At 49.1% G+C, this 11334-nt stretch overlaps 1 pseudogene; it reads left to right on the forward strand.

Annotated features, from left to right (window-relative positions):
• The first annotated feature begins 8583 nt into the window (after positions 1–8583).
• Positions 8584–10894, forward strand: LOC149325826 (uncharacterized; annotated as a pseudogene).
• Positions 10895–11334: the final 440 nt, after the last annotated feature.

Genomic DNA, 11334 nt, shown 5'->3' on the forward strand with positions numbered 1-11334 from the left:
GAGTCCCACTTGGGTGGGCGAGAAAAGGCTTAGGACACGAGGGAGGTGGTCAGGGAACACGAGTAAAAAACAAGTGAACGCGAGAAGAAGAGTAGAAAGACTTGGAAGGAAGAGTGGAAATAAATAGAAAAGACTGGTGTTGAAGTAAATGACTTAAGAAAATTTAAGTGACGTGGTGAGTCCCACGCGGAACGGCAAGAAAAAAAAGGCTTAGGACACGAGGGTGGAAGGAATAGGGCTACTGGTCGGACAAAGGGATAGTGGAAAAGAGAAGAACGATGAGAAGAAATGCGAGCGCTAGAAAACACAGTGAGCACGCGAAGAGTAGGAAGATTTCGAAGGAAAAGAGAAAATAGTGAGGGAAGACTAGATTTAAAGTGAGTGAGATCGGAAAAAGGCGAAATCAGGAGACGCGAACCACGTGGGCGGGCGGCGAAAGGCCTAAGGAAAGTGGCACAAACTTACTTTTGCGGCCGTCGGTCCAGGCTCCTGAACAGGCACGAGGATAACCACACCAGGTAGTTGGTATGGTGGAAGGGCCGAGGAACACTTGGTTAGGAGCGGTAATCCAAAACACAGGGCTCCAGCGCACAGGGCACACACGATCACGGTAGGCACAGGATGGCGGAGGGCCGCAAGGGCCAGCGGCACACGCCGCGGCCTCGAGGCGCGCACGAATTCGACGGAGCGAGCGCCGCGCGCGACCGACCGCGTTGACTGCTAGGGCGAGACTGGCAGCGAAAACGAGACAGCAAGGAACAGAGAAGCGAGCGACGCAGGTCCACTACGTTCGAAGGCTCCGGGGAGACTGGAAAATCGCACGCGCAGTCCGTGCGGCGCCAAACGCGACCGCATCGCGATAGGTCATCGGTCGTATGACGTTTACGAAGAAGAGCTAATCAGAAATATGCTTTAGTAAAACGAGCTTCTGGGCAAGTTGGTTACTTTGCTTCCACATCACTGCAGCGTAAAGAAGACGAGCACAAAGGAAGAAAACACTTACGACACGGACAAACGCTGCACTCACAACTGATTCATGGCATGTGTACTTTCCTGCGCGCGCATTAGCAGCGGAATCTATATTTCCCATTGCTGGCGAAATAAAATCAGTTGTGAGTGCAGCGTTTGTCCGTGTCGTAAGTGTTTTCTTCCTTTGTGCTCGTCTTCTTTACGCTGCAGTGATGTGGAAGCTAATCAGAAGGCCGAAAATTTTGTTTATTTTTTTGTGCTCCTCGTTGCACTGCCCTCTCCCCCTGATTCACGCCGAAGGAACAGTCTTTTCGGAATACACCGAGGACCCGTCGAAATTGACCAAAGGGTGACCGTCAAAGTGACGGCTAGTTTTTACAGTGCAACTGTAAGAAAAGCGCATAACACTAGGACGGCTGATAAGCTCCGTTTACATAAACGCGAGAGCAGCGCATCATGTCAACTTTCTCGTGCATCCCACTCATGTAAACAGGGAAAATGCGCCAGGAAAATGCATTAATCCCACAGGCAGGGCGCAGATCGGCAAGTGCAAGTCCTGTGCTGGGGTGAATAGAAACAGGTGGTCGTAGGGCGCCTAGATGTGCGTGCGCTTCTCTCCGCTCTCCCCTCCCACACATCGAGACACCCTAGTTTCGGGGCCCCCTCTTCTGCCCTGGGCGCCTGCACGATACCCTCTCGGAAGGAAACAAAGCAGACCACGCTCAAGTTGTGACCGGCTCCCCCCCCCCTACTTCCGCGTGGCGTATTCTTACATGCGAGCATGGCGTCTCCCCTCTGCGAGGAAATTTCGGGAAAAGAAAATCACCAACTAGCCCCGCCACTGGGAATTACGATGCGCTACTGCGGTATTTATGTAAACGCGGAGCTCTTCTTAGAGAGCCTTCGTTCTCGCCCAACTAATTCTTCTTCAAGCTACAGGAGGGATAATGCCCGATTAATCTCCATATTTCAGAAAAAGCTTTCCAACATAGCTTCGCGACTTGGGAACGGGGATCAAGACTTTTCATTTTTGTTTATCTAACCCACCCTTTTTTTCCGCTCCTAGACTGCTCTCAATGTCGTGGCAGCGTCGCGCTGCCTACGACACGAGGTCGAGCTGCCTATTGCAGGAAGCGATTGTAGAACTTGTGAGATACTGCCAGCTTCGAAATATGGCTGAGCCAACGCAGGGAAAACGTCCTAGTGACTGGTCCAATACTGCCAACTTCTAGAAATGGCTTAGCCAAGGCGGGGAAAAAGGCCCGAGAAGCTGCTCCAATACTGCCAACTTATAAAAATGGCTGAGCCAAGAGAGGGAAAACGCCCGAGAAACTGGTCCAATACTGCCAACTTCTAAAAATGGCTGAGCCAAACGGGGAAAACGCCCGAGAAACTGGTCCAATACTGCCAACTTTTGAAAATGGCTGAGCCAAGGCGGGAAGAACATTGGCAACGCGGGGCCTTCATAGGACCGTTGTTTGCCAACTCAATTCCTACATTGGACCACTGTCATGTGCTGCTTGGGATGGGACACTTCGTCAATTAGAAGTAATTACTTGTCTCTAGTTGTCGTGCCGTGCCCCCGCACATTAGCATCGCTTGTGTGTGATTGTTGGTCTGCATGTCTTAAACTTATCACAAGTGGGGATGTTGAAATGAATCCGGGCCCAGGCTCGACCACAGATGAAAAACGAACAGATTTTGCAAACGCTGAAGGAACACACGAAGACGCTAGGCGACATTAAACGTGATCAGAGAGCAGTTCAAAAAGAAGTGAAAGAAAACAGTATCGCCATAAAAAACTTTGAGGACCGCTTAGCTAAACTAAAATCTTCCTTTTCTAAGTTCAATGTCACACACGAGACGGTGACTGGCCTAAGGGAAGCAGTCGCTGACTTATCAAAGAAAGTTGACGACATGGAAAACCGCCAACGCCGCAATAACCTTATCGTTTATGGCCTACCAGAACAAGACAACGAAACGCGGGAGGATCTGGTAAAAGCAGTGAATGAAAAAGTGTTTTCTGTGATTGCTGTTTCTCCTAAAAGTTTAGACCGAATACACCGACTCGGAGGAAAGCAGGGTAATTCGCGACCAGTTATCATCCGCCTTTTTTATTTCAACGAAAAACAGGAACTTATGCGCAACTGTTCCAAGCTGAAGAACACTGGGGTTTCGATCAGCGAAGATTTTTCAAAGCAAGTTTCGCACCGCAGAAAGTGTCTTTGGGAAAGCGCGAAAAGTGAGAACTTAAGTGGAAAGAAGGTGCGGCTTGCTTACGATAAGCTCTATGTGGATGGCAAGGCTTATTACTGGGATGATGACGCGAAAACGCGAAAGGCTTACAGGGATGCTCGTAACCGCCGGAGTAAAAGCAGCTCACAGGACAGCGAGAACCCTTCCTGATGAGCTCATAATTTCGAACCTAAATGCAAAGAGTATTTGTAAAAAGACATCACATTTCGAAGCTATCATCTTAGAACATGAACCGGATATCGTGATTTTCACTGAAACTTGGTAAAATGATTCCATTGACAGTACGGAATTTCTTCCTCCGAATTATGCAGCGTACCGCAAAGACCGTGGATCTCGAGGAGGAGGAGTTGCTATTATATATAAAACCTCAATTGTTTGTACAGAAATTGCTTCCCCGCCTGATTTGGAGTGTGTCGTGTGCTCCATGGAAATTGGTGGTTTGTTTATTGTAGTTGTCGCAGTAAATAAATAAAACGATTAGCCTTTATGACAGAGCGAATCACGAAGAAATCAATAATCACTTAATGGCGCCCTTTTCAAACTTTGATTCTGGTTTCGAAGATCGATCAATTGAAGAAAACTGGCTTATTTTTAAAACTAAAATTATAGAACTTACAGCGAAGTTTATTCCCACCATCACATTTCGTGCCAATCCCAACAAACCATGATTCACAAAGCATTTGAAAACACTTGAAAAAAAACAAAAGAGATTTTTCCGTGACACTAAACGCAACCCGAGTGCATGCGCATGGAACAAATATTACGAAGTCGAGAGTTCAACGAAAACTCGTCTGGTCGGGGACAAACATGTTGACGATGAAGATGGAACGCCGACCAAAGAAAAACAAAACAAAAACAGACGTTTTGACGATGAAGATGGAACTCCGACCAAAGAAAAACAAAAACAATAACAGATGTTTGACGATGAAGATGGAACGTCGACCAAAGAAAAACAAAAACAAAAACAGACCTTTCAATGTGAACAAGGCTCCCCTACGGGAGCCGAAACGTCTGTTTTTGTTTTTGTTTTTCTTTGGTCGGCGTTCCATCTTCATCGTGAACAAATATTACGCAGCCAAGTCAACATACCTGCAGTCTATCCATGATGCCAAACGCGCATTTTTCTAAACTGACCTCCCCAGTATCCTAACAAATAACCCGAACAAATAACCCGAGGAAGTTCTGGAAAGTATTAAACCCTCAACAGACGCCGGTCATCACACTTGCTAACCCACTTTGTGAGATGACCAGTGGCATTGAATGTGGTAACATTTTTAACCCCGTTTTTTCATCCGTTTTCACACACGAAACTGATATGCCACTTTTTACCATAACTGACAACCTGAGTTCGCATATGCCTTCAATCATCTTTTCTGTGCACGGCATTATATCTATTATTCAAAATATCAAAATTTCATCTTCTGCGGGTGCTGATGATATCACCCCCAAGTTCCTAAAAAATACTTGCCATGCTTCCGCAGCGTATCTGTCAAAACTGTTTGCACGATCACTTTCCACAGATAGCATACCTAGTGATTAGAAGGTAGGGAAGGTTGTTCTGGTCTTCAAATCAGGTAACAAAAAATCACCCCTTAATTACCGTCCGATCTCTTTAACAAGTGTGCCATGCAAAATCATGGAACATGTCATTTATTCTCATACAGGGTCTGTCCTGAAAGTAATGAGACAAGTCGCGGTATGGCACGTGCATGCGCTTGATCAGGAAACCGCTTTTGGGGGAAGGAGGGAGAACCATAATCTTCACAATGCAAAGACTTCAGTTGGCTTCCAGCAGATCAAGTGAGTGTACTATCAGCGTCAAATGAAACGCGAACAAAACAACTGAAACGCGAGCACGAAAAATCAAGCATATTAGAGGCTGGAGATGAAATACAGGCGTGGGCTATTAACCTTTCAGAAGAGCGGTCTTTTCGGCTTCGATGGGAAAATCAACTGCTCATGTATTTTGCCTCCCTAGTATAATATCTGCGAGTTGTGCTGTTCGCGTTTCAGTTGACGCTGATAGCAAGTGTTCAAACATGTAGCCCTGTTTCGTCGCTGCGTCGAGGAAACCATGCAACAGCGCGACGGGGTGAAGCTTTGCAATAAACTGAATAAATCACTGACCGAGGCATTTGACAGCACGTGGTAAGGATGCAATGTCCAGATCGCAAGGGTTCCAATGGCACAAAGCATTTATAAATGGCTGTGAAGACGTTCAGGACCACACAGTGAGCGTCACCATCCGTAACCGCCATCGACGGGTGCCCGGGCCGTTGCTCGTCGTGAACGTCGTCACGACCGTTTGTAAATGCTTTCTGCATTAGAACACGCGACCTGGACATCGCATCGTTCCCACATGCTGTCTTGATCGGGTTGATTGCCTCGGTAGGTGGCTTACTCAGTATACTGCAAAGCTTCACCGCGTAGCGCTGTTCCAACGTTCGCTTCATGGTTTCCTCGACGCCGCGACGAAACGTGGGTACACGCTCGAAGACGTGCACTCAATTCGCCTGCTCGCCGCCAACTAAGCTCGTCGCATTGTGAAGCTGAAGGCTCCCCCTCTTTCCCACAAAAGCTCTTTCTCAATCTAGTGCATGCACGCGCCACGCCGCGACTTGTCTCATTACTTTCAGGACAGACCCTGTATAATGAACTATCTTGACTCTATAAACTTTTTTCAACCTGCTCAACACGGCTTCCGTAAGAACATGTCCTGCGATACACAGTTGGCTATTTTAATCCATGACCTGCATGTGAACCTTGACTGTAACCTACAAACTGACGCAATATTCCTGCACTTCGCGAAAGCATTTGACAAAGTACCCCACAAACGCTTACTACTAAAACTTTCCTAGTTAAACCTTCATCCTAACATACTGCAGTGGATAAGCGAATACCTGGCTAACCTCACCCAGTTTGTTTACGTTAATAATCAAGCCTCTAGCTCGGTTCCGGTAACGTCAGGTGTCCCGCAAGGATCCGTCCTTGGTCCGCTATTATTTTTAATATACATTAATGACCTTCCAACGCATGTCTCTTGTAACGTCCGTATTTTTGCCGATGACTGTGTCATCTATCGCACTATCAACAACGCCTCTGATCAGTTCGCCCTCCAGAATGACTTACTCAGCCTACAGGACTCATGTAACAAATGGCTCATGGAACTAAACCCCAATAAATGCAAACTCGTGTCATTTAACCGAAAACGTAATCCTGTCCTCTTCTCCTATAAAATCTCGCACGTCACGGTTGAATTAGCTCAGACTTACAAATACCTCGGAGTAACACTGTCCAATGATCTAACCTGGAACGCGTATGTCACTAAAATCATATCATCCGCTAACAGAAGCCTTGGATTCTTAAAACGACATCTACGTCATGCGCCACAAAACCTAAAATTACTTGCCTACAAATTACTTGTCCGTTCTAAATTAGAATATGCCTCTGCTATTTGGAGCCGTCACGAAAATTATCTAATATATTCACTAGAATCAGTAGAAAATCGAACCACAAGATTCATAAATTCGTGCTATTCATATAATCAGTATGTCATCACTAAAAGAAGAGGCAGGCTTAGCATCCCTGGCTTTTAGGCGTCGTGCTTCTAGTATGTTCCTGTTTCACAAATTTTATTTCAGCTCACTTCGTCGTCCGCCCTATATAAATCCGGCGGCACGCATTTCCCTCCGCATTGGTCATTCCCTTCAAGTAGCCCGGGCATGTACGCGCACAACTAGATTTGCTTCGTCATTCATTCCACGCTCAGCCAAGGAATGGAACGGCCTTCCACAAGACATCGCCGCAATCACCTGCCCATCAACGTTTGCGAACTGTTTAGCTGCTACTTTTAACAGCGAATAATATTTGCATGCTACGTTTTTTCTTTCTTTATTCAATCTGATTTTTCAATGTAACCCACCCCTTATGTAATACCCCCATTCCTGGGGGCCTTTAAGGTAATAAAGTGAAGTAAAGTGAACGGGTTGTCCTTGAATTTCTGGTGAAACTGCCTCGTTACAGTCCCAAATTCACTGAGACGAATCACGTGATTAGTCCGTATCTCTTACTTGGTTTCTATCGGCTGTTGTTGAGCAGACGTCGATGCTGTGGCTTCGTTCGCGGCTCTTTGTCGCCGCTTCTCCGCTTCTTGTCGTTTTCTTTTAGCGAGCTGTTCTTCGGGTGTCTCAGCCGCACGCTAGGCCCTCCTCGCTTCCTTCTCGCGTTGTCGGCTGGCCTTGTACCATGCTACGACTTCAGGATCCGTCGACTTAGCTACTCGTAACCTTTGCTGATGCCGTACTGAGTGCGCATGCTTGCAATCTACCTCTTCATCTATTAAGCATCTGACAAGCGAGCGCAAGCTCACGATCACCCTGACAAACGAGTGCAGCTGCGCGCGCCGCCACTGCAAGAGCACGGCGCATGCGCAGTGAGGCGCCTAGCTGAGTGATGACGTCAGGTGCGGCGACACGGAGGAGACCGGCGCATTGGCGGCGACGGCGCGCGGCGAGCACCTGTCGCTCGGCCCAATTGGTTGCCATGGAAACTGTTGTATATGTGGTTTCGGTTCCGTTTTGGGAATCACCTGCCGCTAGAGGCACCAGTGTCGCTATGTGTATATATATGACTGTATGTGGCAATAAAGCGGGATTTGTTTGGTTGCTAGCAGTTCGTGTACTTGGGCGGCACCCGCGAACAACTCCAGAAAACGAGACGGGCACGCTGGCGCCAACTGACCTCAGCTACGCTTCCTGCAGATGTCAGAGACTTCGGCTGGCTGCGAGGCTGGCGGGTCCTGCCCACAAGAGACCGCCTTGCGGCGTGGGGCGTGGCGCCCTCCGCCCGATGCCCGCAGTGCGGTCTGCTTGAAACTTTGCAGCACGCAATGTTTGAGTGTGTAGTTGCGCGCACCTTTTGGACATTAGTGTCACGCATGTTTTTAACCCGCCTCGAAGCGCGCACTAGTTCACGCGAACTGTTCACAAATATGCTCTTGTGTGTCGGCATGTTTGTTTTGTGGCGGCAGCGTGGAGTGGCATCCTTAAATGGGCGTCCGCAAAGAACAATGTTCCCAATGTTGCAGCGCCTGCGCACGCGCCTCTTTGAACAAGCATGCATGGACGCTCTGTCAATGAGCGAGGCTGAGTTCTTGCGCAAATGGTCGACATACTTTATCGTCCTGCGCGGCGGTCGAGTATCGGCATTTTTACTGCATTACTGACGTGCTCAGTGCTGCGTCACTGCGCATGTGCTTGACTGATCAGAGAATTAAGTTCATCTGTTTTGTTTTGTATTTTCTATGTTAAAACAGAAAAAATAAACTTCTCTTTTTACACCCGCCGCTACAACATTGGCGACGAGGACGGGATCATTTCGGGGGGCGTGACTTTCGCCGCTTGCTTTCCGGCGCCATGAGCATTTCTGGAATCGCGCCGCCGCCCCCGTTCCTGCCTGTGCCTGGTCGACCTGCTGTTGCGTGGCCGCAATGGTTCCGCATCTTCGAGAACTACCTGCTTGCTTCGGGGGCCTCTGACTGCACGACGGATCGTCGCAAAGCACTACTTCTTCACAGCCTCGGCGTAGAAGGTCAGCGCATATTTTACACATTACCACTTCCATCGTTGGACAACGCCAAGCTCGGTGAGCAAATTGCTACTGATAAAGCGTCGGAAGATAGCAAGGGCACAGGCGATATAAGGCCTGAAGTATCGTCGTACGATATCGCAGTTACCGCTCTGCACGCTCATTTTTCGGCAACAAGCAATGTTGTTGCCGAACGGCATCGTTTCAGTGGGCGAGTTCAGCAAGCTGGTGAATCAGTGAATGAGTACATCACAGCATTGCGGGAGCTTTCTGCTACATGCTCTTTTCCTGCCGAAGAAGATTCGCTGCGTGACCAGTTCGTTGCGGGTATTTCGTCTCGGAGCTTGCGCGAGCGTCTTCTGCTTGAAGGATCGTCTCTCTCGTTCGCTAGAGCAGTACTACTGGCAAGGCAGTTTGAGCAGGCGTACAATGATCTGCAAGAATTTCCTTCTGTAGATGTTGGACGCATAAATACTCGTGGAAATACGCCTACGCGTACACCAGAATCCGACGAGAGCTCGAAGCGGGCGCACAACCGCCAGTCTCATTGTTACCGCTGCGGTTCATCCCAGCACAATGCAGCATCAGTTCGCTGTCCAGCCAAAAGCAAGCGTTGTCACCATTGCGGTGTCATGGGTCACTTCCGCTATGTTTGCCAGAAACGAGGCTCCGCTCCGGTGCGTGAGGTAGACAGCCAAGATTCTCCGAGCGAGGAAGTTTTGAGCATTCTGGCTGTGACGTCGGCCGCTATTAAGATCGACGCCAGCGGGTCTCGTTTGGAACCAGCCAGCACACCTGTTTCCACTGTATATGGCTGCGAACGACTTCAGCGTGATTACTTTCGGGCCTGCCGCCATGGACCGCACGCACTGAGAGGACCCAGGTGACAGCTGGCTTCAATTACGGAGTTTGCCCGGTTGGAATGCAGGACAAAACCAGACCCCTTTTTGAAGTGCCTGCACGTGTAGAACGCCGCCGACGCCTCGGGGAGACGAACGTTATCTTCCCCATTTGCCGTGGCCATGCCGGGGAACAAAGGGCCTCGTTTTCTGTGCAACTGAGGCGTGCCAAGCATCGCGACAAGCTGGCGGGCATCATCTCCGACCCAAGCACGAGGAACCACTTTCGGCCTTTTCGTGACCTCGCGTCCGGCCTCGAGCGGCCGGTGTCTGATTATCAGCAGATGTCGGTGACCCGCAGAAACCTTCGACTGGCCGGAGGCCATCACCTACCGCAGTCAACGCTACCTCGACAACCTTCTTTCCCTCAGACTCCACATGCGACGGGGGCGTGGCCCTAAGTGCAGTGGTGTGTTTGTGCGCACAAGTTTGTGTTGTGTGTGATCTGGGCCCCTCCCACCCCGGCGTGGGCGTCCTCAACCTAGGGAATTTAGGGAAGGCGAACAGTATAAATGTCGAGAACGAATGCGGCACAGCAGCTCACTTCAAGCCTCTCTTAGCCTCCCATAGAGCCTCTTTTGGAGCCTCACTTCAGTCTCTAACCATGTTGTAAAAAGATGTAAATAAACCCTCTTGTAATCTTCCTCCCATCACTTTGACATGGCGGCACTCCTGTCCTGGTGGTGGTGGGAACGGGTGTCGATGCTTGACCGCGGTTCCGTCAAGCGAGCAGCAGCAGCGAGCTAGCAACGACCCCGAACCGACCCATCTTCGCCAACAACTGGTGGCAGCGTCAACAACTGGTGGCAGCGGTGGGATAGAAGCCCCAACTCCCCCCATAGTCAACACCGCTCGCTCCGCTGTTCACGTCACAGTTTCGATTGGCCGTGCGGACATAACTTTCCTTGTAGATTCTGGGTCGTCAGTTTCCATTGTTGCACACGATCTTTTTAAGCAGTATTTTGAAGGCCAAGTACTTTTGGCCCCGACTGTTCGTTTACTGGACTATTCAAAACAGACAATTCCGGTTCGTGGCTGTTTCTTCGCTGACGTTACGTACAAAGCTAGCACAACAAGCCTTCTTTTCTACGTCGTTGAAAAAGGCACCTCACTCTTGGGTATCGATGCCATCAAAGCCCTCGGTCTACAGATTGATGGGTCATCTCTTCAATGCCTTGAAATGACGCTAACTTCTAATTCTCGAAGGGAACAGCGCCTACTACAGTACAACTATACAGTAAAGTACCGGAAGGGTTCGCAAAATCGAGTAGCAGATGCGCTCTCTCGTCTCCCTGTGTCACCTCCTCAGGAAGAAGAGACTTTACCAGATGAAACTGTATCAGTTGCCCTTATTTCTTCTTGCATTACCAGGGAAGAGTTTGAACAGGCCCAGTCGGAAGACAGCACACTGCAACGAATCAAGGCCTACATTGAATCGTCCTGGCCTGCGCAAAAATCTCTGCCGGGTGAGCTTCAACCTTTCTTCAAGCTTCGCGATGAACTGTCAGTGGTGGACAATTTGATTTTGCGTGGCGAACGCCTTGTGGTTCCCGCATCACTTACAGCGCGGATAATTACCGCTGCTCATGAGGCTCACCCTGGAATTGTACGAAGGAAAGCACGT

Source organism: Amblyomma mixtum, chromosome 10 (genome assembly GCF_055824585.1).
Source record: "Amblyomma mixtum isolate Tamu chromosome 10, ASM5582458v1, whole genome shotgun sequence".
In the NCBI taxonomy this organism is placed as follows: Eukaryota; Metazoa; Arthropoda; class Arachnida; order Ixodida; family Ixodidae; genus Amblyomma; species Amblyomma mixtum.